This window comes from Cinclus cinclus, chromosome Z (genome assembly GCF_963662255.1).
Source record: "Cinclus cinclus chromosome Z, bCinCin1.1, whole genome shotgun sequence".
NCBI lineage: Eukaryota > Metazoa > Chordata > Aves > Passeriformes > Cinclidae > Cinclus > Cinclus cinclus.
In genome coordinates, this window is record NC_085084.1 from 51,212,231 (window position 1) to 51,238,772 (window position 26,542).

The 26,542-nt window shown below is 39.3% G+C and overlaps 1 protein-coding gene across 1 annotated transcript in view; it reads left to right on the forward strand.

Moving 5' to 3' along the window:
• MLLT3 (MLLT3 super elongation complex subunit) overlaps positions 1 to 26,542 on the forward strand; it is a 126,391-nt gene that overhangs the window by 34,085 nt on the left and 65,764 nt on the right. The window lies entirely within an intron of this gene.

Sequence of the window (26,542 nt, forward strand, 5' to 3'; positions counted from 1 at the left end):
TTTCTGTAGTGATTTGTCTGTATGCTTTGTTTTTTCTCCTGTGAGTCAGAGGTCCATCAGAGTTGTCAGACCATAATTAGCTGCCCATATCTTGCAGATTCTGGTTAGAGGCATGTTCTCATGCTTTGTGCCATTCAAAACACAATGCTAGCACTTTTTCTTTAGTTTTTCTAAGTGGCTGTGAATAAGCTTTTTCAAGTAGTCTTTTTGGAAGATAGCAGTTAGACTGCAATAACAAAGGCCTACAAGGCTGGAATAAAGGCCAGTAAGAGATTTGAAATAACAATTTGACGTGGTGAAAAGCCTTATTGTGGTTTTAAGAAAACTGAAAATCCTCCACAAATGTACCAAAACTGATTTACTGACAGAGAAGTATGTTTGTAGTGACCTTGGGTCTGAATACCTGCTTTGAAGATTTGACCAAAATGGTTTGCAGCTCAGAGAAATAAAGAGCATGTGTAGTAAGTATGTAGTTACACTTGAAAATAAGTTTTGTTTTTCATTCCAGACATCAAGTTCTCTGCACTGTTTTTTACTACAGAATTTGTGATTGTAATTTGTTTGCTAAAATTTTTCAGTGACAAATGCACTTTTATGCATCTGAAAGTATCTATTGAAATCAGAGAGCAGCAGGATATATATCATGTTCTAACTTTCCTTTCGTGTCCTTAGAGAGGTTCTTCTTTTTTGTTAGTTTGTTTTAAGCCAAAACTCTTTACATTATGCTAGTAAGCTTTTCATAATGAGCTCTATACCCCATAAATAAGAGAGATCAAATAAGAGTATGTACCTAGTAAGGAGGTGTATTTTTTATTGAATTTATTTACCAGTTTATGTAGACATCAGTAGTACTAAAACCTGACAGAAACCAACACTGTGGAAGCACAAATGTTCTTAGACATTTCAGCATCCAGTGTGCAATATACATGCTAAACTAAACAGGGAATAGGGTTCTTCAGGTTTCCTACTTGTTCCCTATTTGCTACGTGATTCTGAATTTTCTTTGTTTTTGTGTTCTTTCTGCCTTCTATATATGCCTATCTCTTATGTTCTGTGATGTAGTATTAGTAAAAGTGATAGCAGACAAAACTCTCCCCTTCCAGTTTTTTCTTACTTTTCCATTTGGAGTTTTGAACATTTGCAACTGAGAATGGAACTTTTCTCCGGACGGAGGTCTCAGTCATGGTTGTAAATCTCTTTCATTTCAGTTCACTGGTGTTTGAAGGCTTGAATAAGATCTCCTAACTTCTCAGCAGAGGAAAGCTGATGTTTCAAGATGCTGAGGGACTGTCCTTCCTTACTATTCCAAGAACTGTTGATAGCTCATGCTGCCCATTGCTAGAAGCAGCTGGCCATGGATCATTAATAGAAAATACCTTATCTTGAAAGGAGTGAGGAGGATCTGTGTTTTAGTATGGAAAGCAAGGAGAGAAGAAACAGCGTAGTTAAGATGAAATATTAAACCTCTGTGAGGGTGTTATGTGTTTCCCAGCAACCTCTGCTCAGTAGGGTAAACTGTCTCTTGTGTTTCTAAATTCAAGTCTTATATTGTCTTTTGACATAATCACATTGATGATTTGGAGGCAACCATTGAAATTTACCTTTTAGTCAGAACTGAGAATCAGCTGGAAGTGTATAATCACCTTTTGCTAAATGCTATAGATTAAGCAGTGTTTGCATTAGGATATGAAAGCAGTTTCTCTTTGTTTTATATTCAAGACTAAAGTGGACTATAGAAGGCACAGTGTTCCTGGGTTACCCTTTTGTCTTGAACTGAGAGGTGTTACATTTTGCCAGAAAACCTGTGTCCTTAAGATTTTGTTTACTATGTGTGAAAGTTAGGTAAGTAGTCACAATTGTAACAGCAGATGAAGTCAGTTCCAAAATAGATGAATTTCGCCATATTCCTTAGTTAATTTCTGATTAATAAGTTTATGTCGAATGTGTCTCAGGATGCTGTGAGCTAGAGTGAAGTCACCTTAATCTTGTCAACGAGAAGAATTTGGAGATAAAGCATCATGCCAGAGAGTTGTAGGAAAAATAGAGCTTAAAATGAATTCAAGTTGCAAAAGTATAGGGGAGACCAGTTAAATCGTTGTCACCAATTACTGTGGTCTTCTGAGTGCATACAATCATATGGTTTTCTGCTGTGACTGCCTGCCAGGTATCTGGCCTTATCCTTGAGGCTGTGTGGTTCTCCTAACAGGTGACCTGCTGATTGCAAGGGGGGTGGAAGGGGTGGGAGGAATGGAGTGTATGCATGTGCTATCATGTCCACAGTGCAAACAACTGCCAGCAGACTGTGTTAAACTCTTGTAGTGTCATCATTTAATCCTGTTTTACAATAACTATGAGAAATTACAAATATTGAGACTTCAAAATTGCATTTAGCAGCTTCTTGTGATTGATTGATTGATTGTAAATGAGCCAAAAGAAGCATTAAGTCAGTCATATGCATCTCTTTTCTTTGACAGGAAGTAGTTTATACAACAAATAGAATATTAATAAGAAGAAAAATAGAAAATGTCGCACAGATACGTGACTGGCAGGTTAACATCTCTTCCTCCCACCTGTGCATTGTCATTTGTATACATGAGCAAATCAAAGTGTCATTATCATAGATCTTTCTGTTTCTGATCTTTTTTGTGTTTGTGTTAGAGAAACAAAGAAACTTGTTTGAACTGAGCTAGTTGTAGACCTTGCAGGGGATAATTTCCTGTGTTTCTCTTAATTTAGTGTGTGGTTCTCTTGTATCTCTGGAAGATGAGATTCTCTTCTTTATTTACAGACTTTTCGCATAGACAAGTTGCTTTTGACTAAACACAAAGGTGCTTAAATTGACTGCCATTGTTTTGTAGAAAGGTCAGATGTAATCTACAAAATGCATGAAGGTGAATGAGCAAAAAAAATCCTGGGCTTATAAAGACTGTGATAAGTGATTTTTAATTTTTTTTTTCCCACCAGTTTCTGGTTTTGGTGGTTCCAGTCAATTAGAAGATGACTTGGAGTAAAATTATAGCTGAATTAGCTTGGATTTCATGTCACCAGAAACTAAATGTCAAAATTTCATGTAAGCTTTTTTTCTTTTTCTTTTTTTGTCTTTTTCTTTTATTTATTTTTTTTAACATAAGTTCATTGTATTGGGACCTATACCTTCCTATGTTTTTGTAGAGTGCCTTCTACCTCACAGAGGCATTATGAGGCTTCCACAGGCTGTCACTGCATGAATAACATGATTTGATATCAATCTGACCCAACTTCTTACCTTCAGTGTGTCCTCTCCAGAGTGACCTTCAACTTAGTAGCTGATTACCATCAATATCAGTGAGTAGCTGGTGATTTCTTACTGTTTTGGTGGAACTGTTCTGTCTTGGAAAGCACTTAGTTCAAAGCTGTTTTACAGTGTCCAGTGTTGAAATTTGTGGGTAAAAGTTCACAGAATCACCTGATGATCTTAGAGAAAAGTGGTTAAGGTTTTGAGCAGATATAATGAGTGAACATCTCTCATATATACACCCAGAGAATACCAGCTGTGATTTGAATATATTCTTAGGGGCAAGGTTGATAGGTGGTAAGAAACAGGAATGTTCTCCATCAGCATTATTCATAAAGTGGGGAATACAGCTGAGTAATGTTTGGCATTTTTTGTTAAACAACCTGTGAGGGGATGTTCAAGGTGCAGGTGATGGCCCTCGGGACCTACATTCTGCAGTCTTCCCTAGAAAAGTAAAATGGTTTTCTTTGGATGCATCTAAGGGTAGTTGTTATTAGGCACCTTTGTAAAAGAGGCAAGGACTACATTGCAAGGCAAGCGTGCCCTTTAAAGGTGGAAGAAAAGTTTGAAACCTGTGGCTCAATGCTTTTGAGTGGGCAAAACCAAGTCAGTGAGTTTTTTTTCTCCCAGTTGCCTTTAGATATAAAGGTTAGACTAGCACAATCATGAAACTGTAGCAGTGGGGAACAAAGACACAGGGAGCTCCTTGCTTTTGCTGAAGAAGACTGTTTATTGTCACAGACCGAACCCTTTTATGTTCTAAACTTAACCCAAACAACACACATTGGCTGCCTGTCACTGCTGTCTTGCTGCTCCTGCATCCCTTTTCCAGCTCTCTGCCCGTGTAGTGTCCATGTGTCTCCTCAGACAATCACTGCCTCACACACCAGGCAAGCATATGCCAGCCATATAACCTGTTCTCTGGTTACAGGACCTGCTTTTTGCCTGGCTGTTAGCTGAACCCTTCCCAGACTGTTTTCTGTTGAGCAAGAGCGAGCAGGATTTCTTGTCTCCCACAAGAAACAATATCAAACTTTTTATACCACTCCAGCAGTATGCTATTCCTGGCCTTTAAGATGAATGGCAGAGTGAACTTAGACTTCCACAGACTTGAGGATGCAGACACCTTCCTTCTCTGTGCAGACATTAGCACATGCAGGTATGACTGCAGGAAATGAGAAAGCGTTGAAAACAACATTGTACATCGATTCTATATTGAGGCTTGCAATGACATAGTGAAAGTTTGAAGTATTTATGAAAGCAAATGAGGAAAAGAAGAGTCAGGAATACTTTTACAGGATCCTGTTTTAAGTGAATTCACAGCAATAACATTCATGGCACACGAAGACAAGCCAATTTCCAACAGTAAATCTAAAGAACAGTAATTATGTAAGTGCATCTGTAGGATAGAAAGCAAGGAGAAAACTGCTTCCTTCTTTCGCCAAGCTTTACTGCAGACTGGAGCTGACGGGACATGGGCCTTACTGTCTTGTACTGTCACTTGTGTAATCTTTCCAGCAATGCTGATACCTTAATTGAAAACCAGATAATTTCTTAAAGCATATTATAATCACCTATATGATGAATGATGCAGTATTCCTAGCTGATAAGGTAGTGACTGGTCCTTTCCCAAAGGAGATGGTTTTCAGTTTGTGACTACTTTTGGTTGTAGTATTACAGCTCAGTAGTCCTATTTTAAGCACTTTGTAATATGGGCTATTACAAGCAATTATCATGACCCACTTAATGTCTTTCACATTGGCTACAACACATGGAGACTGATGGCCAAATATAAAACTTCTCACTAGTCTGATCTGCCCTTGTGGTGGATCATTCTCTTGTTCATATGCACTTAACCTCCTTAAAGTATGAAACACTGAAAATAGTACTTCTGCAAATTGCACTAAATAACTACTGTGAAGAAAAAGACAAGGGCTTCTTGAATGTGACTTCATAAAATAAAGAAACTAGTAGAAAACTTTTAACTGATACTTCTGCTTTCGTTTAGTCATATTAGTTTTCATCTTGTACATTCTGATTAAAGTCTGCTTCCCAATATGTTTTTCCACTGATGTGTCTTTACCACTTATTAATAAGAACCAATGTAAAGTGGAGTCAGTGTGACTTTATCCTGCACAAATACAATTCACTTCAGCAAAAACTATGAAAAATGCAGTTTCTCCCTAGAAAATCTTGATCTTCCATTAATGGCAGCCAAGAAGTACTGCAGCTTCTTTGGTTTTAGTGAAGTTGAAACAATTGCAGTAACCTTTTACTTCTGTAGTGAGCTGAATTCAATATTTTTAATGAAGGGTTTCATAGGAAAGGATGTAACTGAAACTTAGTCACCATTGCTTAGGATTCTGGTTTCCCCTTCAAGAGTTTTATCAAGAGCTGGAAAGTTTCTTTACTTTTAGAAAAGCATGTTTAACCACATAAGAATATTTGAGCAAATAGTTTTCTAGAAGAACAGTGTACTAGTGTAAGACTGGTGAAGAAATCTTACTTAGAAGATAAAATGTCTCTAGTTGATACACTGTTCAAATGAACCACTAATTCTAATAGTACTCCCTAGTGCTGTCACACTTTGGAGAAAGAGAAGAGGTCCCTACCAATAACTTGTGTAATAAACATATTAGTGTGTATAAACATACCTAGCTTTCTGTTGAGGATGAACTTGGTGCTAATTGTCTGGTGGTGCCTGCAAGTCTTGAGTTGCAATTCAGGCAAATGTTTTATTTGCAGTGGTCCACCTCTTGAAATCAATGCTTCATTGTCTTTAGTTTGTTGTTTTAGAAGCAAGGTAAATTGTTGCTGTTCTGAGAACCAGAATTCTAAATATTTTGTTATTTTTTTTTTCAAGGGCTCCCCCTTTAGATTTTTTTTTTCTTTTTTTTTTTTTTTTTTTTTTTTTTTTTTTTTTTTTTTGGATTCAGCCCTAATGTTAGAGGGAGGAAAGTTTTGTTGTCTTTTAGTTGAGTAAATTCTCACAGCCCAAAATTATTATGCTTTATCACTGCTGCTTAACAGTACTAAGACTGACAGAAAGTACACATGCAGTTGTGTGATATATCCCCAAGTGTTAGCTCAGAATTTTAAACTCACTTTGAAAGGAGTGGAAGAACATGTCAGGTAACTGCTACCTAGAGGGCATGTTATTTTCAGAGCATCTTAGGGGCAGATGTGTGTCAAAGATCTGTTTGCTTCTGTTGATTTATTTTTGTGCCTTTTTTGAATGTTGAATATGAGGACAGGTTCAGGTTCAACTCTGTCAAGTCTAGCAAAATGAGATTTTTATGGGTAAAGCCATGTCTTGTTAGTCAGCAGTCCCTAGTATCTGTCTCTTTATGATTCTGCCACTGATTTTATAGAAGACATAAAACAAAGTATCTTCCATCCCCTTGCCCCCGCTCAAATCCTCCAAAAGTTGGTGCCAATAATACTAGTTTCCTTGGTCAAACACTTATATGCAAACTAAGTTACTACTCTATTTGTCTTGCAGTGGTTGAAAGTTCTTAAGATACTGTGTTAAAGAAAATGAAATAAACTGAAAGTATGAAAAAATTCAGTAAAGCAGCACATTTTCACCAGGGAGGAAATAGTTCCATGGAATTTCCCTAAAAAAGGCTCTTAATTTCTTTGGAGTAATAACTTTGTATTTCAAGCTTCTATTAGCTTGACTTAGAGTGTTAGTCATGTTACTGATGACAAAACTGAATGAATAAAACGTCTTAAAAAATCAGAGGTTCTAGTAATTGCTGTGGCCTGAGTTCAAGTTCCAGGGGATTAAATGTATTCTTAATACTTAATTTACTCCAACAGCTGACTTAACCATGGAAAAATGTATAGGTGCCAAGGAGACACAAGTTGAATAAGCTACTAGCCTCTGGGAATTTTATCCTGGTACAGATGGTACATATTAGGAGCTCTTGTGGGAAAACAGTATTTTATAGAACATGAGGGGGAAAAACAGTGTAATTCACAAGATGATCAGAATACAAATGCTTTGTTGAAGGAATTTTTACTCTAAGCAAGGAGCAGACAGGCAGGCAATCAAATTCAGTGGGAGCAGAAGAACTAAAACTTAGGTTATGCTATAAACAATGCATAAGTGAATCTTAACCAGCATGGCTGGCAGTAAGAAACATTTGAGCTATACTGCTTTCCTTAAGGAACGAAGGCTTTTTTCTCACTTTTGCATATCCCTCAGAAAGCAGCAAGAATCTTGAGGATGTTAACTTTTTCCTTATCTTGTGAAAATTACTATCTTGTGGAAAGGAGGACAGACCCAAATTACTGCCACAAGTTTAGGACAGTCAGCAAACACAGAGGTTGGTATTGGCCTTTTCCACTGTCCCCGTTCCTGACCCATCAGCTTGGATATGCATCAACGCTTGCTAAGTTCTCAGAAATGTGGGAGGTTTATCCTTCCCCCAGAAACTGAAAAGCACCCTGGATAGAAACCTTGGGAACAGGTAAAGATGCCCAAGGCACACAGGCCACACCCCATACAAAATCTGGGTGAAGTAAGGGCTGTTCTGAGAACTGCTTTTCTGTCTTAGTCAAACTTTCTATCCTCTTATGAAGCATTTAAACTTTAATGGTATCTGTTCTTTTGTTTTCTATGTGGTCCTGATTTTGTAACCACCATCTGAAAGGTGATGAAGGAAACAGTATTATAGGTCTGTTAGCTTGTGTGAAACTTTCAAGACTAAGACTGTAGCTTTTCCATTTTTCTGTAACTTCTGAAAAATCATGCTGCTTTGTTCTAAAGTTATATTTCTCAGCATGGGCCCTAGCAGATCTAGGGAAGGATGAACATATTGTTCTCCCTGTAGTCATTTCACTGACCCCCTCAGAGGCAGAACAGTAAATGTTGAATCCTATTCTTCTGAATTTCTGCTCTTGGGATGATGAGAAGGAATGGGAAACAAAAGTGCACACAGGGTTTGTCCATCTGCCTTTACTTTCTGATGAAGCCTTGTAATGTTTCCTAGGAGTAGGAGGATAAATAAACTCTTTATAGAGAATGTCAGCTTGAACATGTCGCGTGTTCAGAATATGTCAATATTAAAAACATTTAGAGGGAAGTGAACAAAGCAAGAACTTCAAAAGGTACTAATGATCACAGTCAAAGAGAAGGAAAGTTGGGAGGTAGAAAGAATTGCTGGTAACTCTATATCCACATGTTTCTTCCAAGTGCCTAACTAGTGAGAAGCATTATATTCAAGATTAATTTGGTAACTGATTCGCAGTCATAACCTTTAATCTGAATTATTTTCCCAATTGTTTGATAGGTGTCAAACAATAAGCAGCTGCACCATTTTTTTAAAAAAACATATTCTCATTTAAAAGTGTGGTGAAAAAGATCCTTCTTTGTGCCTCCTGGAAGCAGACAATAGGAAATAAATGAGCTGTCCTAGTTCAGAGCATCAAAGTAAAAAAATCCAAAAGGTTTGTTTAGCAATATGTAATAAACAACTCCCGTCTCCTTTACTTGCTAAAAGAAATTGTTTCCAGGGGAGGAAGTGGGATATTAGAGAAGCTTTTACACTATGCTTCCTAAGACACTGTTCTTAGAAACACTGTTCTAAGAAAGTTGTTTTCAGTCACTACCTTTTTTCTGGGACAGACAATCAGCATGACTCTATTCCATGCCCCTTAAACATAAGTTGAGGGACCAAAAGTGTTGAAAACAATGTGTTTATTAGACAGTTACTTCAGGCATTTTGAGGGAACTGTTGAAGAAGATACAAGAGACAAACCAAAAGGATTTTTTTTAATCACCAACTGAGGATCTTCATGCAGTTTTAGTTTCCTTGGAGGAGTTGGATGGATTGACTTGTAGTCTGAGCATCACACTGCCTACACAATTATGTATGCTTTCAAAGGCTATAATATATGGGCAGCTGCCAAATGTTAGGTGTAGAATTACAGTTACCTGAACACCTATGACAGTCATAGTTATATTTTTCTTCATTGTTCATGCAGGAAACAGCAGTGGCAGGTATATGGATTCTTCAGTTTTCTTTTCTCAGAGGACTGTTGGTTGGGGGATAACAAAAGAGAAGTGCAGAAATAAACCAAAGAAAGTGCTCAGTAGAAGTCTATATACTGATGTAACACCAGTGGTTTTTTTTTGGTTTTTTTTTTTTGAAACTTACTGAAACTAACTCATTTAATTAATGGCATTGAAGTTTACTCCAAAGTCTCTGCCAAATGCTTAGGTCACTGGCAGATGAACCTTGAGGGTTTCCTGGCAAATTCTTTACTGTAAAAGCAGTCAGTAAAGGTACAAAGGTGAAAATTGCATATTTCAATAGTTAAAATATTTACATTAAAATAACAGTGGAGATTGATCACTTTAACTTAGCAAACTTATTTCTTGTAGAAAATACATGACTTGAGCTTAAACACTTGCACAAGCTGTAGCTTGTAGGTTCACAGGAAATTTGGTGTGTGTTGGCTTCCAGCATGATAACTGAGGGTAGGTAATGAGAGTCTACTTATGGTAGCCCCATTTAAGACCCTGAAAAAAATGTAATTCTGTCCCAGCCTGAACCAATACTGAAGTGCTGTACACCTCTTGCCTAGAGGCTTTAAAAGTTATCCTGTGAAGGAGAGCACTTGCTTACTGCCACTATATGTTCAAATCTGGGAGTCCATTCTGGGATGTTGTAGTCTGAAGTGTAGTGTGTCTAGTGCCACAGACTGCTACTTTTGCAGGACTGTTGCTGTGAAGCATCCTTTGTTTTTTTTTTTAAGGTGGGACTGAAATTAGATGCTGAAGCTGGTAATATGCCACTTGCAGAAAGTGACATAATTCTATTGGCATTTTCTTTACCATATTGTTGCACTTTCCTGTATTTTCTATAGCTACTGTATGTATTTGTATGAGCTTTACTGTGTCTCTTAAAGTAATTACAAGTTTGAAACACTAAAGTGCTGTGTGTTCATATACAGATACAACAGCAAATAGAGATTAAGTGGATTAGGTGGTTTAAAGGATGGGCAGTTCCAAGGGAATATTTACCAGCACATACTGTTAAGCATCCTCTTTAGGTAAATAATGTCTTCCGAAGTCACAGTAATTTGTCCATGTTGTTGAGAAGTGTTGTGAGAATCTTTTGATGAGTTCAGACTCAAAATCGAGGTAAATTATTCTCATCTGTTTGAAAGGGCATGCATGTCTGGGGCTGTCTTAAATAGTTTGTTTTCATATGCATGTTGAGCCTGTGTCAGTAGCATTTGTAGCCTATTTATATTACTTGAGTAAAGTGTGTCACAGATTTAGTTTAGTTCTTCTTAGCAGTGTTGCAATTTATGCTTTTTAATACTTCCTTTGAGGTTTGTAACATCTCATGAGCATTACAGTTTATGTTAGCCTGCAAAAGAACAGATACGTATTTAACTGAAGTAGCCAGTGTTCCAGTTTTCTGAGGTAACCGACTTATGAATGTAAAGAAGACTAAGTGTTAAATGACTTACTTAAAATTGAATCAGAGTTTAAATGCAGGTCTTTAAAAATTCTTGTTATATGTTTATCTCTACATTGAGTACCATTTGTTATTGTCTTGTTAAATGTAGGAAGTTGCATTAAATCAGCTGATTGTCTTCATTATGCTGAGCTGGAACATAACGTAATTCTCTTTTTCAAGGGTTTTTTTAATCTCTGTAGGGTACCTGTCTTATATTCAGTCATTAATATATGTTGTAAATAACACTCATACTGAAAAATACCTCATTAAGAATGAAGACAGTCAAAACAATCTCCCTGTTCAGTAGATTGCTAGTGTGAGTGTTCTGTATTTGTTGTTTCACAAAGATTTTTTTTTTTTTTCATGCAGTACATTATGTGAAAAATGTAGCCTATGTGCTAGTTTTCCACTACACCCTGATGTTTTTATTGGTTCTGTAGTCTTCAAGCAGGAGCTGGTTATTATGATTTTGAAATTAAGGGAGTTTTCTTGCAAAGATATGGGGGTAAGAATAACAGTTCTTGACTAGTATCACTAACAAGACAAACAAGAACAACAACAGCTATGAAATTACCCACAAACAGAACAGTAACTCAGTCCCAGTGTTTTTTTGGCTGCAGGCACCTTTTCCCTGAGCTGCAGTTCCCAGTGCTGGGGGCGGGCGGGTCCTGCAGAGCCGCAGGAGGGCTGGGGGTGATGGCAGCGCTGTCCCAGGGGGAGAGAGAGATGGAGAGAGAGCTCTCCACTCACGGTGTGGGTCCCAATGCTCAGCAGAGTGCTGGATGGTGGCAGGTTACAGTGAGAAGGCAGCAGGGCAGGGTCTGACAGCAGTGAGGATGGCTCCTGGCGCTGGGATGGCAGGGATGGGACAGAGGCAGCGATCGTCCTTCTCGTCCGAACTCTGTGGGGGAAAATGGGGTGAGCCAGAGCCTTCCATCTGCTCTTCTGGATGTTTGGATATTGAGGGGTTTCCCTCTTCTCTCCCCTTCCCCTTGTCACCAGGGCCCAGTCAACAGGTACCTTAGCATAACAATGGTAAAAATTCCACAGAGGGAAAAGGGAGAACTAACCCGCAACACTGTGGCTGGTGGCAGGAAAGCAAATGGGGAACACAAGTACACCTGGTTGGTGTGGAGGTAGGATGTGAATTCTGAGTGTTGGATTCAGGCTGAGTGGGGTCTGGTGATTGCTGCTGCTGCAGGGGAGATGTGTGATGGCAGAAGTTCAGTCTCACTTCCTGTAAGTTCTGCTTTAGAGGACAAGTATTAGGGTGTATGTAGGTTTATAGAAGCTACTAAGTGCTCCCTTAAATGGATGGACTGGGGAGAACAGCACCTGCAGTGATGAACCTCCTCCAGTGCCTGCCCACCCAAACCCAGATCTTACATCTTGGGATGCTGCATGTCTAGCTTATGTACCAAGTGAGACTTTTCTGCTGCTGTCTACTGAATCTTCCTCTTCCATTTGCTTTGAATAAAGACGTGTACTTTTTAGCCACAAGTTCTACTTTCTTTGCTGTTTAGGTGCTTTCCAAGGTCTGCTATCCCTTTAAACTCCAGAAGTGTCCAAAGGCTCTTGTGTTACCTACCTGCAGTGGAAAGCATGAAAAAAGGCAGCAGAGTATCATGTCACAAGAGGAAAAAAAAGGGGGAAGGATTGTGTTTTGGGAGGCAATTTTTTTGTTGAGGCAATCTTTCTTTTTGAAAGGCAATTTTAAATAAAGTCAAAGACACAAATGATGTGACAGTCACTTGTAGCTGATGTCTGTTGAGTTTGGTGCTTACCTTTTTGAAATTAAATTACTAGGAACATCATTAATTTAAAAACCAATATTAGCTGTCTTTGATATATCATGATAATTTTAAAACACTTGGCTGGTGGAAAGGCTTAATTTTCTGAGAATGTACAGAAAAATGAATGGGGATGCCTGCTTAAGGGTTTTGCTCTGATTAGGTAAACAAGACACATAGCCTTTCTTTTAGTTTCTTAACAATAAATTGCATGCACACTGTGCTTAGGAGTTTTCTCAAATCTGTGAAGATCAGACTGAGAACAAAATCTAAGACGTATGTATTCATACAATTTCCTAGGGCAATTGCTGGTGAAAAAAACCAGAGAACTACTGTCTTAGGTGACAGTGTAAGATGTAACCAAAGGTGTGTATTCGATCACCATTTCCATAAGCTGTTAAGACCTGGTGGAGCAGTGTTGTCTCTTCCATGACTCATCCCTGATAACTCCTTTGGAGGGTTATCTTTTATTAATGGGTCATCAGGTCTCACTGCAATACTGATAAAATTACATCATCCCACTGTGAAATGCTCTGCCCAGGGGGAGGAAACAAGCATTCCTACCTGGATATAATCTGAGATTTGGAGCACTACAAGCAGCCTTATCCACTGGATTCCCAGAGGACAAGTGTTGCAAGGAGCGACTGGAGTCAGACACGTAACACTCATAGAGGTAAATGCTCCACTTTATTATACAAGCTGTTGTCTTTTATAAAGTTCTGACATACGTGCATGCGCTCATGCACGTAATACTAATATTTATTGGCTACAAATAACTGTTCATGCGCCGTGACTACCCTACTAATTGGTTACAGCATTTTATGTTTATGTTCTACTTTCTTGCTCTTGTGATTAGCACATCCTGGCTTGCTTTCTCACTCTTGCCACCTGTTTATCTCTTATTCTCAGTCCAAGGTCAGCATGCCTTTGCTAGTACTAAAATAGCCCAATTTATCCCAACACTGCAAAGCAAGCTCTCTGCGGCCTCACTGGCCCGAAACTCCTCCACAATTACCCCTTTTTCTTTTTGCAAGAGCCAGGCATTATTAACTGTTCTAAGAAGCATATTCTTTTACATATGATATAGCATAGCTAGCAAGCAGCAAAATTATAACTATTGTTTAAAGTATCCCAAACCCCGGCTTAATCAACAATTCAATCCAACCCATAATACCAAGTTTTGAAACCCAATCTCCCAAAGGAACATCTTTTTAATTGATCACTTAGTTTTTGTACTTTTTTATTAATTGACTCAGAACGATCAGATAAGTTTATGCAGCACATACCTTCAAATTTTTCACACCCATGATTATGTGCTAGCAAAAAATTTATTGCTGTCCGATTTTGCAGAGCTGTGTGATTTGCATTACTAACATTTTGGGATAATTCATTTAAAGTGGTACTGGTTAAATTAATTTCATTTTTGTCCATCAAGCCAAACATTGGTTCTTTAATTTAATTATTTGCCAAATGTGGGTCTGCCCAGCTCAAAGCGATAATGCTTGTGAGTAGAGGGAACAAGATTCCAATAGCACCTTTCCCTGTTTTACCTTTTGGGCCTGCCATATTACTCTTTTAATTGCCCAAATTGTATATGCCAATTTAAATGCTTCCTCACCTCCATGATCCTGTGGAGTATATACGGGTTATTGTAACACAACTACACTATCTGAACTAAACAACACAGGGTTCTGACTATAACAAGCGGTGCACAATGCTCTCTCAAAACACAAGTTGTCTATATAGTGCTTAATTAATGAATTTATCACTCTTCGCTGTCAATCTTATTGGTCTGCTTGGCGGCTCGAGTCCATTTGCTTGGAATACACTGGGGTCCTTTACCTGTGGAGACACAAGAATACCCTCTTCCTGTGAATAAAAGTGGTACAGGGCCCTCCCAGGAACTGGTTGCAGGAATTTTATAATGCACTAAAACTTCTGATCGTTGTAATTTATCCCATTTTCCATAAATCATTAATGCTGGGGCCATTTCAGCCTCCCCTACAAGACTCAAAAAATTTAGCGTAAATAACACCTTATGCAATCTATTCTGGGGTTGCAATTCTTCTGAAGATTTTTGTTTGGCCAATTGCTCTTTGAGAGTCCTGTTTGCCCGTTCCACTATTGCTTGGCCAGTGGAATGATGAGGAACTCCCAATAAATGCTTGATTCTCCATTTCTGCAGAAATTTTGCTACTCTTTCACCCTTATAGGTGGGACCATTATCTGTTTTTATTTGTATGAGCATTCCCAAAACTGCAAAGCAGGCTAATAAATGTCGTATAACGTGCGTTGCACGCTCCCCTGTCTGGGCTGTGCCCAGATCTGTGGCCCAGATCATGTGAGAAAAGGTATCAACAGTCACATGCACCTTTTTTTTTTGCCTGCCAAACTCAGCAACATGTGTAACATCCATTTGCCATAGCTCAGAGGCTTGGAGACCTCTGGGATTAATTCCTAGTCCAAGTGATCCTGTATGATGACTGCACTGATCACATGATTTTACTATCCCCTGGGCATCTGCCCACGACAGTTGAAACTGTCTTTTTAACATTTTTGCTATGACTTTGTTTTGCTGTGGCAAAAGAATCAATGGGGCCTCTGTGCACAATTGAGACTAACTGATCTGCTCTATCATTCCCTTCCCCAAGTCCCAAGGTTGTTTGATGGCTTCTGATGTGAAGAATGCAGCAAGGGGTGGATCGTTCATTTATAGTCTTTTGTAGCTGTAAAAATAGTCGCCCCAAGATTTCGCATTTGAGCAGCTGTAACACTGCATCTTCTATTCTTTGAACGATTCCGACTACATATAGGGAATCTGACACTATATTTAAGTTCTGGTGTCTTCATTGTCCCAATGCCCAAAGGACAACTTTCAGTTCCAAGGTTTGCAGGGAATCATCTCAAGAGCCAATAATTTTATGATGATGCCATTGTGTCTTGAGGTTGTAACGGAATGGTAAAAAAACAGTCTTTAAGGTCAATAACTACGATGTGCCAACCTTCTGGTAGCATAGGCGCCAGAGGCGTTCCTGGTTGGAGGGCCCCCATGGCCCACATCTGGTCGTTGACTCTTCATAGGTCATATGAGAGTCGCAACTTTCCAGATTTCTTTGGAATTACAAATATTGGTGTGTTCCAGGGGCTGGTAGATGGCTTAATATGACCTGCTTTTAACTGTTCTTATACTAATTCATGTGCAATTTGAAGCCACTCTTTAGATAATGGCCATTGCTCCACCCATACATGGCAGGGGTGGGCAGCTTCTGGGCAATGGCCTCTGTTAGAAAGGTGGCGAAGGGATTTGAATGGTGGCTCATACCTGGCTCAATACGTCTTGGCCAAGAAGATCTACCAAGTCGCCTGGAAGTGGCATTACATATGGTCGCAGGGTTACCTTTTGACCTTCGGGGAGCAGCAAGGAGACTGGATGCAGGCTCTGCATGGGTTGTCCTCCTCCACTGACATCTTGGACAGCATCGAGTGATGGGGTCAAGGGCCACGAGTGGGGCTACCCTTTCTGATTAAAGATGGCTACATCTGCTCCGGTGTCTAACATCACATTTGGTATTACTTGGTTACAAGTCTGCCAAGTTACCTTTATGTCAATTAACTGATGGAGAGTCATCTGTTGAACCAGGTTTACCAGAGCTCCACCCGTGGAACCAAATCCTTGATCCTGTTGTGGCAGGCACCTGCGAAAATATCATTTTCTAAAGGTTCTTTATGATACACCAGTAGCTGTGCAATTTGTGTGTCTTTTTAAAATGTAATCGGTGGTTTTATTGCATATACCATAATTTGGATTTCACCAGTATAATCAGCATCTATGATCCCGAGCAGCACAGTACGTCCTGCCATACTAGTTGAAGATCACCCTAATAGCAAGGCACCTGAAGTGCTGGCTTCATGATAAATATGTCCAGTTACTCCTGTTGGGATTTTTACTATTGGGAGTCTAACAGAGTCATGTCTACTGCTGCTGCTGAGTCGATTCCCAAACTGTCTCTTGTGGCAGGGGGTTGAAGCTGTGGGATAGCATTGGGCCGGCCACTTGTATCCTTGCACAGGGACCTGTCGCGCTTCTCTGCCTGCTTTTCGCTTCTCTGCCCTTCTCTCTTTTTTTTTTTAATTTTTTTTTTTTGCTTTCCTCTGTCGGTACACATTCCCTTTTGTGCACTTAAGGAGGAAGCCACAGACAACGGTGGGGCCAAGGGCGACTTTGGGAGCAGCGGGGCAGATGTTGCGGATGTGGTGCCCTGCCCCACCAGCGCTCGGCCCTCCAGGGGCGGCTCCGCAAACGGTGGGGCAGATGGTACCGCAAAAACATCCCCCACCATCATTCGTTTAAGCACATCAGATACAGATGGGCATTGAGGGGCCGATAGATCTTTAACTGGTGCTTGCCCAAGTTGTCCCAAAAAGGCATTTAAAAGTCCGAGGCCTTTAACTGGCAATGGGGGTTTCGCTGCTCCCCCCGGTGGGGCAGGAGCCTCAACAATGGCAACAACTATCTTTACCTCTGCTTTCATATCATTTAAGGTGTTAATGACCGTGCACCAGGTAGTATGGCAGTCTTTAATCTCTCTATCCTTGCTCGTGGTCGTCATGTCCCACGTGTGATCACCGAGAGCACGCCAAGCCTCTGCTTGAAACACAAGTGGCGGGCTAGTGAGAAACCCGTGTTCTCACTCCCACTTCACCAATTTGATGAGGGTCTTCTCCACTAGTGATTCCCCTCACTTAGCGAGTATACCATGCAATAGCTTCTCCGCAGCAGCACATTCACTTTCAATGCTTGCCTTTAATCAGGACCAGGAAGAGAGCGCTCGATTCTTCCTACCTCCTCTAGGGATGGTCCCTTGCTCCTCTTACCGCTTTGCCTCACCACACACCATGGCATGATTAGCAAACCTGCTTCAATGCCTATACGTCTATAGCGAAAACCGCATCCCACCACGCTGTGTCCCTGTTCGGGTGCCAGATGTTGGGAGGAGCAACCAGAGTCAGACATGTAACACTCAGAGAGTTATGGTGAATGCTCCACTTTATTATACAAGCTGTTGTCTTTTATAAAGTTCTGACATACGTGCATGCGCTCATGCACCTAATACTAATATTTATTGGCTACAAATAACTGTTCATGCGCCGTGACTACCCTACTAATTGGTTACAGCATTTTATGTTTATGTTCTACTTTCTTGCTCTTGTGATTAGCACATCCTGGCTTGCTTTCTCATTCTTGCCACCTGTTTATCTCTTATTCTCAGTCCAAGGTCAGCATGCCTTTGCTAGTACTAAAATAGCCCAATTTATCCCAACACTGCAAAGCAAGCTCTCTGCGGCCTCACTGGCCCAAAACTCCTCCACAGACAAGAGCTCCATAACTGCCAGTGGACCTTTAGAGGAAGATCAGACCCTTCCACAGGATCACAGCTTCAAGAGAACTACATCTACCACTTCAACAGGATTGCAGCCACCATTTAATCAGACTGCTACCAACATGCTGACCAACAGGGTGTCAGGTTGTATCCTGACTGTCAGGTAAAGACAGTGGTTTTTGTATTTATTTTTTCCTATTAAATTGTAGTTCTGACTTGGAATCTCACTGGTTTGCATTCCATCTAGTACAGCTGATGCCTAGGAGTGGTACCTACAATAGAGGCTAGACAAGATTAAGAGCATGAAAGTGGGTATTTATTAAAGGCCTTCAATTGGTACACTTGGAGCAGTCAGAAGCCTCTGAGAGGGGTTCCACCCAAGATGGATGATGGTCACAAGTTTTTTATGTAGTTGTAAATTTGGCCTATTTACATATCAGGGTTAATCCTCCAATTACAGCTTCAGGTAATGAAATAGCATACCCCCAGTTTACTCGGGGTAAAACACATAACAAAAACAAATACCCAAACAAACAAAAAACAAAAGAAACCATCAAATAAAAAAATAAGAAAGGTAAGGAACCTCCAGAATGAAGTACACCACATTTTACAAAGCCTTCTTATGCAATTTGCTATTGCAAATCAACCCGTCCTCTATGGGAAATAATGCTTTGGATAAATTGTCTCCAAGCAAAAAAAATCTGCTTTTATATAAAAAAATTGAGAGCATGAGTTCTTTGAAAGCATATGATATACTAGCATTAAATGCTGATTTCCATTTTGACTAATTTAATGTCCTCTAGACAATATCTACTCTAATTTCTGAGAGAGTTATAAACAAATGTTAAATGGAGGATGTGTTTTAGATGGAAGTTGTCACACATATATAATCTTGCAGGTTTGAATTGCCTTTCTTCACCCAAGGTGAATCATTACATTCCCCTTATCAAAACTGAAGGAAAATGTTAAGTTTTTTGTTCCTCTGCAGTCTTTTTGTAAGTCATGACCACTAATGAAATTATGGTGGTTTAAGATTGTCTGGCTGGTGGCATGCGCTCTAATTTTTGTTCAATATGTTTACACTGAATTATTTCTCCTCTCTGTATTTCAAGCTGTTATTTAATCAATACAATACATGGAGAAAATATGTGCCAGAGTGTGATGGTTTGAAAGCAAAGCCAGTGAGAGACTCAAAGTCAGAAATACAATTTAATAGGAAAAAAAAGAAAAAAAAATACATGCAGTAGTACAAAAGAAAACCACTGACAGAGTCAGAAAACAACCTGAGAGCCCTCTACTTGGGGTGATGGTAGCAGTCCAGATGAAGCGGTTCTGTTGAAGTAGTGATGCTGTAGAAAGGTCTGGTAGCTCTTGTCCTCTGGAATCCAGTGGAAAAAGGGTGTTTTGACGTTCCAAATCTCAGTTTTCACCTAGGTAGGAAATGCTTGGTTCCACCCCCTGGGTGGAGCATCTCCCAAGGGGATGATGTAATTTTATCAGTCATGCAGTGGGACTCAACAGCCTGTTAACAGAAAATATCTTCCAAGAGGAAGGATGGGTTGTGGAAAAGATGAAGAGCACTGCCCCACCTGGTTTTTTACAGATGGCCCATTAGCAGAGGATATCTCCCACAGAGATGAGGATCACTGCCCCCTGGTTTCAACAGATGGTGATAGAATATATACTTTTGGGTATCTTTACATTGTAACCTAGGACACAGATGCATACCAAGGCAGGGTAAATACATTGCAAAGAGCAACATGTTTAGTGTTTCCACTGAAATATTCTTCACAAACCCAAAACATAGCTTTGCCAGCGATTTTAGGAGAATTTTTGGTGTGATAATGGTGTCTGAACAAAGATTATGATATTTGGTAAAAAAAACAAACTACAAAACACCAAAAAGAAGTGTTATCACTTTGCCTATGTTAGTGTTACTAGGAGGCACTGCACTTTTTTTTTTTTTTTCAAGATCTGTGTAACTAAGTTACAATGCCCAAAAGTGTTCCTCCAGAATTGTAATAAAAACTATTTCCTTTGTACTGAATGCTTGCAACTCAACAGTGAAATTGGAAAGATGTCACTGACTGGAAAATTGGAAACAACTCTGTGTTGCTTCTCTCAGAAACAAGTACAGCTGGGGATTACAGAAGAAATTGTTTATTCTATAGCATATAAATGAGTAAAACCTTGCTAATGTTTCCATCAATAGCTTTCCAAATAGTTTTGTGGTATTTTTAAAATAAAAGAAAGACCATTTTGCAAATGCAATTTTGTCCCCTTTTTTTTCTGATATTTTCAAGAGCAGACTTGAAGTACTGCATGATGCATGGCTTTTATGCATAAGAAAACACTTAGCTTTCTTAGGCAAAACTGTGGCTGTGATCTGTTAGAAGTCTGTTTGGAGAGCTTGGTCACTACTCAGCCCTGGTGAGGTACATCTGGAGTGCTGTGTCCACTTCTGGGCTCCGCAGGACAAGACTGACATGGAGCTGTTGGAGAGGGTCCACAGAGGCTGTGGAGCCTCCTTCAGTGGAGATACTCAAGAACGGTCTGGACACAAACCTGTGCCATGTGTTCTAGGATGTCCCTGCTTGAGCAGGGAGGTTGGACCAGACGTTCTGGTGTGATCCCTTCCAGCCTTAGTCATTCTGCAATGAATCAAGTAAAATAACCATGAAAAATCGAGATGTGATGGAAAAAAAATTAGTCTTGGCTTGCTTGTAAAATTTCTTTAACCTCAAAATTTGACCCATTTATGGAATCACTGGTATACAGATAGACTTTGTTGGCTCTCAAATGCCTATTCCCAGTTTGATCCTTGCATAGCATAATGGAGTTAAAATAGAGAGTAAGATTTATTGTGTTAAGTATCTGTTTTGACGTTAAGAACAAAACATTCTCTATGTAAAGTGTTTAATGGGAAGAAGAGGTATATAATTAATAGCCAAGAAAGAAATTACTTCAAATCCTGGTACTGTGGGACCTGTTTTTTTAAGTAAAGAAGAAAATCCCAAGGGCTATACATTCTATGCAAATATGAAAACGTACTAGTGCACAATTACTGGAAAATTTTATTAGTCTTAAAATACTAATGGTATCTACAGGGCAAATTGACATTTGTTGTCTGAGTTTTTAATGCTATACTTAATGTGTTTTCCATCAAAGATAATTTTTTGGTTTATTATGTTATTATCTAGGCAACCTTAGATGCAGTTCAGTTGTTCAAGGGCTTTCTTTTCATTTAGTGTCATGCTTGTCTAAGAATGAGTTCTAGACCCAGTGCTTTCTGGAAGTGCTGTACTCCATTGATACCTGAGACATATGTATATTTTTAAACAGTAATTTTTGAGAAATTGTAAAAACTGTATTGAAAAGAATACTATTGTCTTGAAAAAAAATCTGGAAGTAAAGCAGGAAGTAGGAATAACTTTAGTTTAAAAGTACTCATTTCTATTCTTTTCCCATCTCTTTTGCATTCCTGCTTTGCTCAGAGGAAATATGAGGGAGCAGACAGAAGGGATGTCAAGCATAAACTATGCATGATCCTACACATTTCCAGTAACTTCTGAATGTATAAATAAGGACCCTTTCTTGTGTGTGCAGTGCAGAATACATCTGACAAATTTCTGTGTCCTTTAGTCAAGAGGAGGGGCTTCTGCTCCATCTGTGATGTGTACTGAACTTTGAAACTTTACAGCTGGCTGAGGGTCTTTCTATATCAGGAGAATGGTCCTTCTGCTGGAAGTCCTGGAGAGATAATATTGTAGTTTATCCCCAGCTGGCATCTAAGCATCGCCCAACAGCTTATTAATTTCCCCACAGTGGGATGAGGGAGACAATTGCTAGGATAAAAGTAAGAAACTTGTGAGTTGAGATTAAGACAGTTTTATAGGTAAAGTAAAAGATTCACATGCAAACAAAGCAAAACAAGGAATTTATTCACTACTTCCTTCATAGGCAGGCAAACAATCAGCCATTGTCAGGAAAGCAGTGCCCCATCACACCTAACAGTGACTTGCAAATGAGGGGTTTGGGTTGCTTAAGAAATTACTGTCAAAGGTAGTAGCAAAAGCAGGTTTAATATAAATTTGTGACTAACAAAGTTCAATGGCAAGGTTCATTCTATTACTTGTTACATGGATGAAATAAACAAAGCAAAATCAGATTAGAATCAGCTTAGAATAATTCACACAGAGACCAGAGATGGAAAAGAATAAGCATGTAGAAATGGTGAGACCCTCCCTCTGAGTCATAAGGTTCAGAGATGACCACCTTGCTTTCTAAGTTTGCTTTCTAAATTCCTGATGGAGCCTAGGTGTGATTGAGTCCAGACTCAACCACAGACTTGGAGACTTCCCTGCCCTTCTATCTTGTGTATTAAATTGTTCTCAGTTGATGAAGAAAGTATTTAATGGTCGGGGAGTAGGCAGAGTTTACAGAAAATGTCACTCCAAAATTTAGTTAGGGTTCATTTTATTTAAATGGTTTTAAGGTGTATCTTGCTATCCTATCCAGTTGGTAGAAGTGGGGATCTGATCACTCTCTATGTGAGGGAGGCAGTGTAATGTATCTGTAAATGCAATGCTGAGAGCCCAGTCTTAGAACTTTTAATGCCTTCTGTGCTTTCTCTTGGGGTTTTATCTTTCTCATGAAGTATGTGCCAGCATAAAGCAAATGGATGCACCTTATTACTAGTCTAGTACATACCATTTAAAGTGTGCTCATTTTAGTAATTTTTACTAGTTTCTGTTTGAACCTGCCTAAAATTTTTTTATATTAATGTGTGCCTGAAGTTAGAAAATAAGAGCTATTCTCTTCCAGGCTGTTTTTGTATTTTTTTTTTTTTAAAGAATCCAAATATTAGTCCTTTCCAGCTAGCAAGGTGATCTGCAGATTAGCAGAGTCAAAGAGCTTTTAAAAAATCACAGTTGAATGTTTAAAGCTGAATTATTGCTGCAGAAGGGATTTGGTACCACAATCTGCCTGCCTCTGAAAATGAATGCCACCTCTTCGTTTTGAAACTTCTTTTAAGGCACATGCTCTTGAATTGATGGAAAAGTTGGTCAGAGCATGACAAATACAAGCAAACGATGGACAAATATCTATAAATACTAGTATGGAAAACCTTATGGTTAAACTAGTTCTCTTTAAGAAGGCATCACTTCTTACAGACACCCACCTGGAGTATCCTGCAGGATACATAAAATGTGTGAATTCTTGCAGACATTATTCTGCATCATCCTGATATTGTGTTGAAATCTGCTTAAAGGGAACTTCTGCCTTTACTTGTTCATTCTGACTGTATTTTTAATTAAGATAAAGATTGTTCATGATGAAGTGTTAAACAGTGTTAAAATGGCAAATTAATCTCATGTTAAAGCTTTTAAGAAAGATAGCTTTAACTAGAATTTTGTTATTGTGTCCAAAGGCTTCAGTGTAGTCACTGTTAGTGAAATGTGGCTTGACTGCGTCTGTTCCTTAATCATCAGTTAATGTCTGATGCAACTCATGGGAATGCATTTGTGAAAGTAGTGCTTCACTTTTGGAATAAAGAAATAAAACATTTGATCAATTTATGTGAGCTGTAGAGAAAGTGTATTCTCCTGTTAGAACAGCAGACAGGTAATCATCAATGCTTGTTCTTTCTGTGGTCTTAGGTGACTCATTCTGCAGGCATTTTCAAAACAGTTCATTTGTAGAATGCACTGGATAAGAACTGAGCACTCTCTCTTCTTTCTTACATGTAGAATGAGTGTCACAGATTCATGGAATATCCTGATTTGGGAAGGTCCCATTCTGCAGCAGTCCTCTCCAGTGTCTCATTTCCCAGTCTCTCCACATATCCAGAGTTGCTCTATTCCAGATGCAGAATTTGGAGCTTGCTTTCTTAAACTTCATATAGTTGGTGATTGCCCATCCCTCTGATTTATCGAGGTCGCTCTGCGGGGCCTCTTGATAGTATGATTAGTCAATATAACCTAAACAGATACTGAATTGTTATTGAGAAGAAATCCATATTAATAGAATCATGTAGTAGTAGTGATAATGTTGTTGTTACTGATGCCCATTGATACCTTGAAGTTGCTTGCTGGAAGGCAGGCATTTTTTTGAGGAGCATTTCAATAACTTATCATCATCATCATCATCTATGAATTACTGGAACCTGTTTGTGTAGGAAGGCAGCTCAAAATGAATGGGTCAGCATAACCAGGATGTTTCTGACTATTCCTGTTAATTGTTTGTAATACAGCTAGCATTGCAGCTGAGTTCCTGAATAGTGGTCTGTCAGAGGAGGTTAGGTGACAGTATAATGTAGGTGAGGACCTGAGGTGTGTACACTATTAGAATTCATAATCTGTGCACTTGTACCTGTGTGCACATGTATGGTTGTTCCGCATTAAGGAAAACCATCATTCCACCTTCTTCTTTTCCTAGCACCTGAGCCTTCTTGCTCTAGCTTCTACAGCTTCCCCCATTCCCTCTATCTTTTTACAACTTGACTAGTCATTTGGCTTCACCTGTGTTCAAGCTTCTATGCAGCATTTGAAAAGAGCTTTGGCTATAGTTAGAGACCTGTTTGATCTAATTTCCATTATGTGGCCTTAAACATACCAAGTGCTACTGCTTGTTACAGCAATGTTGACCCCGTGGTACACTGAAACATGATGAACATAAAACACCGATTTCAGCAGTATGATTGTGTTGCATGGCTCCTATTTTCAAAATTGCACCTAAAGCTGTTTTAGTTGATCTATCTATTTAACAAATGTATTTGCAAATGCATTAAGACTAAAATTTTTGTTTATGGGAGAAGAAAAATGATTATTCTGACAAACATACAATAACAGGTGAGTACCTTGAACTCACAGAATATTCAAAGTTGGAAGGGGCCCACAAGGATCGAGTCCTAAATTTAAGAGGCCTGTACAGGGTTTGAATGCACAATGTTGGTGTTATTCCTACTGTGCTCAGATCAACTGAGTGAAACTCCTTATTTTGCCTTGCACAGGTGACAATACTCTCCCACTTTATTCTGGGGCGTGTATAGAAATACGTGTAATTTTGCTTATGTTTTCTTACTTCTTTTCTCCTGGACCTACAACTCTTGTCACAGGAAGCACTGTTGCAAGTGGTTTGTTATTCTGTGTGCTGTTGCCTGCTTCTTCCTGCATCTCAGTGAAGATGTTCCCTGGAACTGCCTTATCAGGCACCAATTTTTAACTGGCTTTGTAGGAACCTTCAGGGCCTCAATAGTTGTAGAGACAGCCTTGAATTTGGACCATCTAGTCTAAAGATACAGCAGAGAGGGAGAAAATTGTGTTCATACAAACTTTTTCCTTAGGAGAAAGAAATCTGACCATTATAATTAACTCTTAGTGGTAAGTGGTATTCAAGACACTTGGTCTGGGGCTTGAAATGCTTTTTTAGGTGCCACTTTAAAGGAAAGAAGCAGAGGTGAAATGCCTCTGTCCCTCTGGATCGGGGGAAATTGTTTTTAACAAGGTAGTGTTTTCTGCTTAAGTACCTAGTCTACTATAGCCACTTTTTTCCTAGCAAGCTTTGGGAAATCTGTTAGAGTCTCCAGTCGCTTCCTTTGTCAAATCACCTCTTCCTTGTTTCTTTTGTTGGTTGAGTTCTGTTGGTCTATATTTGCAATTTGCTTTTGTTTTGCTTTACCTTCTGCACTACAGATTTGGGATTTTTCTCCCCTCGTCTCCCCTCGTCTCCCCTCTTTTACTTTCTTTTTGTGGTTTATTTAACTCTTGTTACTTCTCTTTTCTCCACTCAGCATACCTTGCTAGGATGGTTTCCTGTTGGCTTGGCTAAGCCACATGTCACTGCAGCCCTGATTACTCCTTATGAGAGTTCAATAAACCAACACTTATCCCAGGGAGTGCTGTTTTAAAGTGCACAGTAATGCTGTTTCTGTCAGTACACTCTGTCAGTGGTGGCTTCCACAAAAAAGTAAGAAAAATGTAATAGCTACAGTCTACACACACACAATAACACTGAGCTTTGCTCAGTCACTTCTATTTCTCTTCAGAAAGGTTTCATTCACAAGACTAGAATTTTCCTTGTGCTAAAAGCCCATCTTTCAGTTTGGGAAGACACCCAAATTAGTTTCCTAGTGATTGTTCTGCAGTCTATTATCCAGGCTTTATCAAAACTGGGAGCTGTTACAGACTTTGAAGAACTGTGAGATGTGATGAGGTACTATTCAGCATGGTAAACTGTGTAAATCTGCAATAAGAGTTTAATGAGGGAGGCAATGAAAAATATTTGTGCTAATGAGCTTTTCTGCACTGATTAAGAGCTCGGGAAGAACTTTATGTGATATTTGCAGTGTCACAAACATGCAGCCTGAAATCACTATTTCTAAAGCCTCTGCATTTCCATCTGATTAAGTATCTGCTGTCTAATCTTTCCCCATTTTTGTGCAAGTGGATGTCAATCTTCTGTGCGTGACCACTGAAAAATATTGTGAAGGCTTTCTCCTTAAATTGTCTACTGCAGGCAGAGGAGGAGCAGGAAGGCTACTTTATCACTGACTGAAAAATGGCCAATATATATTACTGCAACCTCTGAAAAGGATTTCAGGTGCCCATCTGTGGTGCT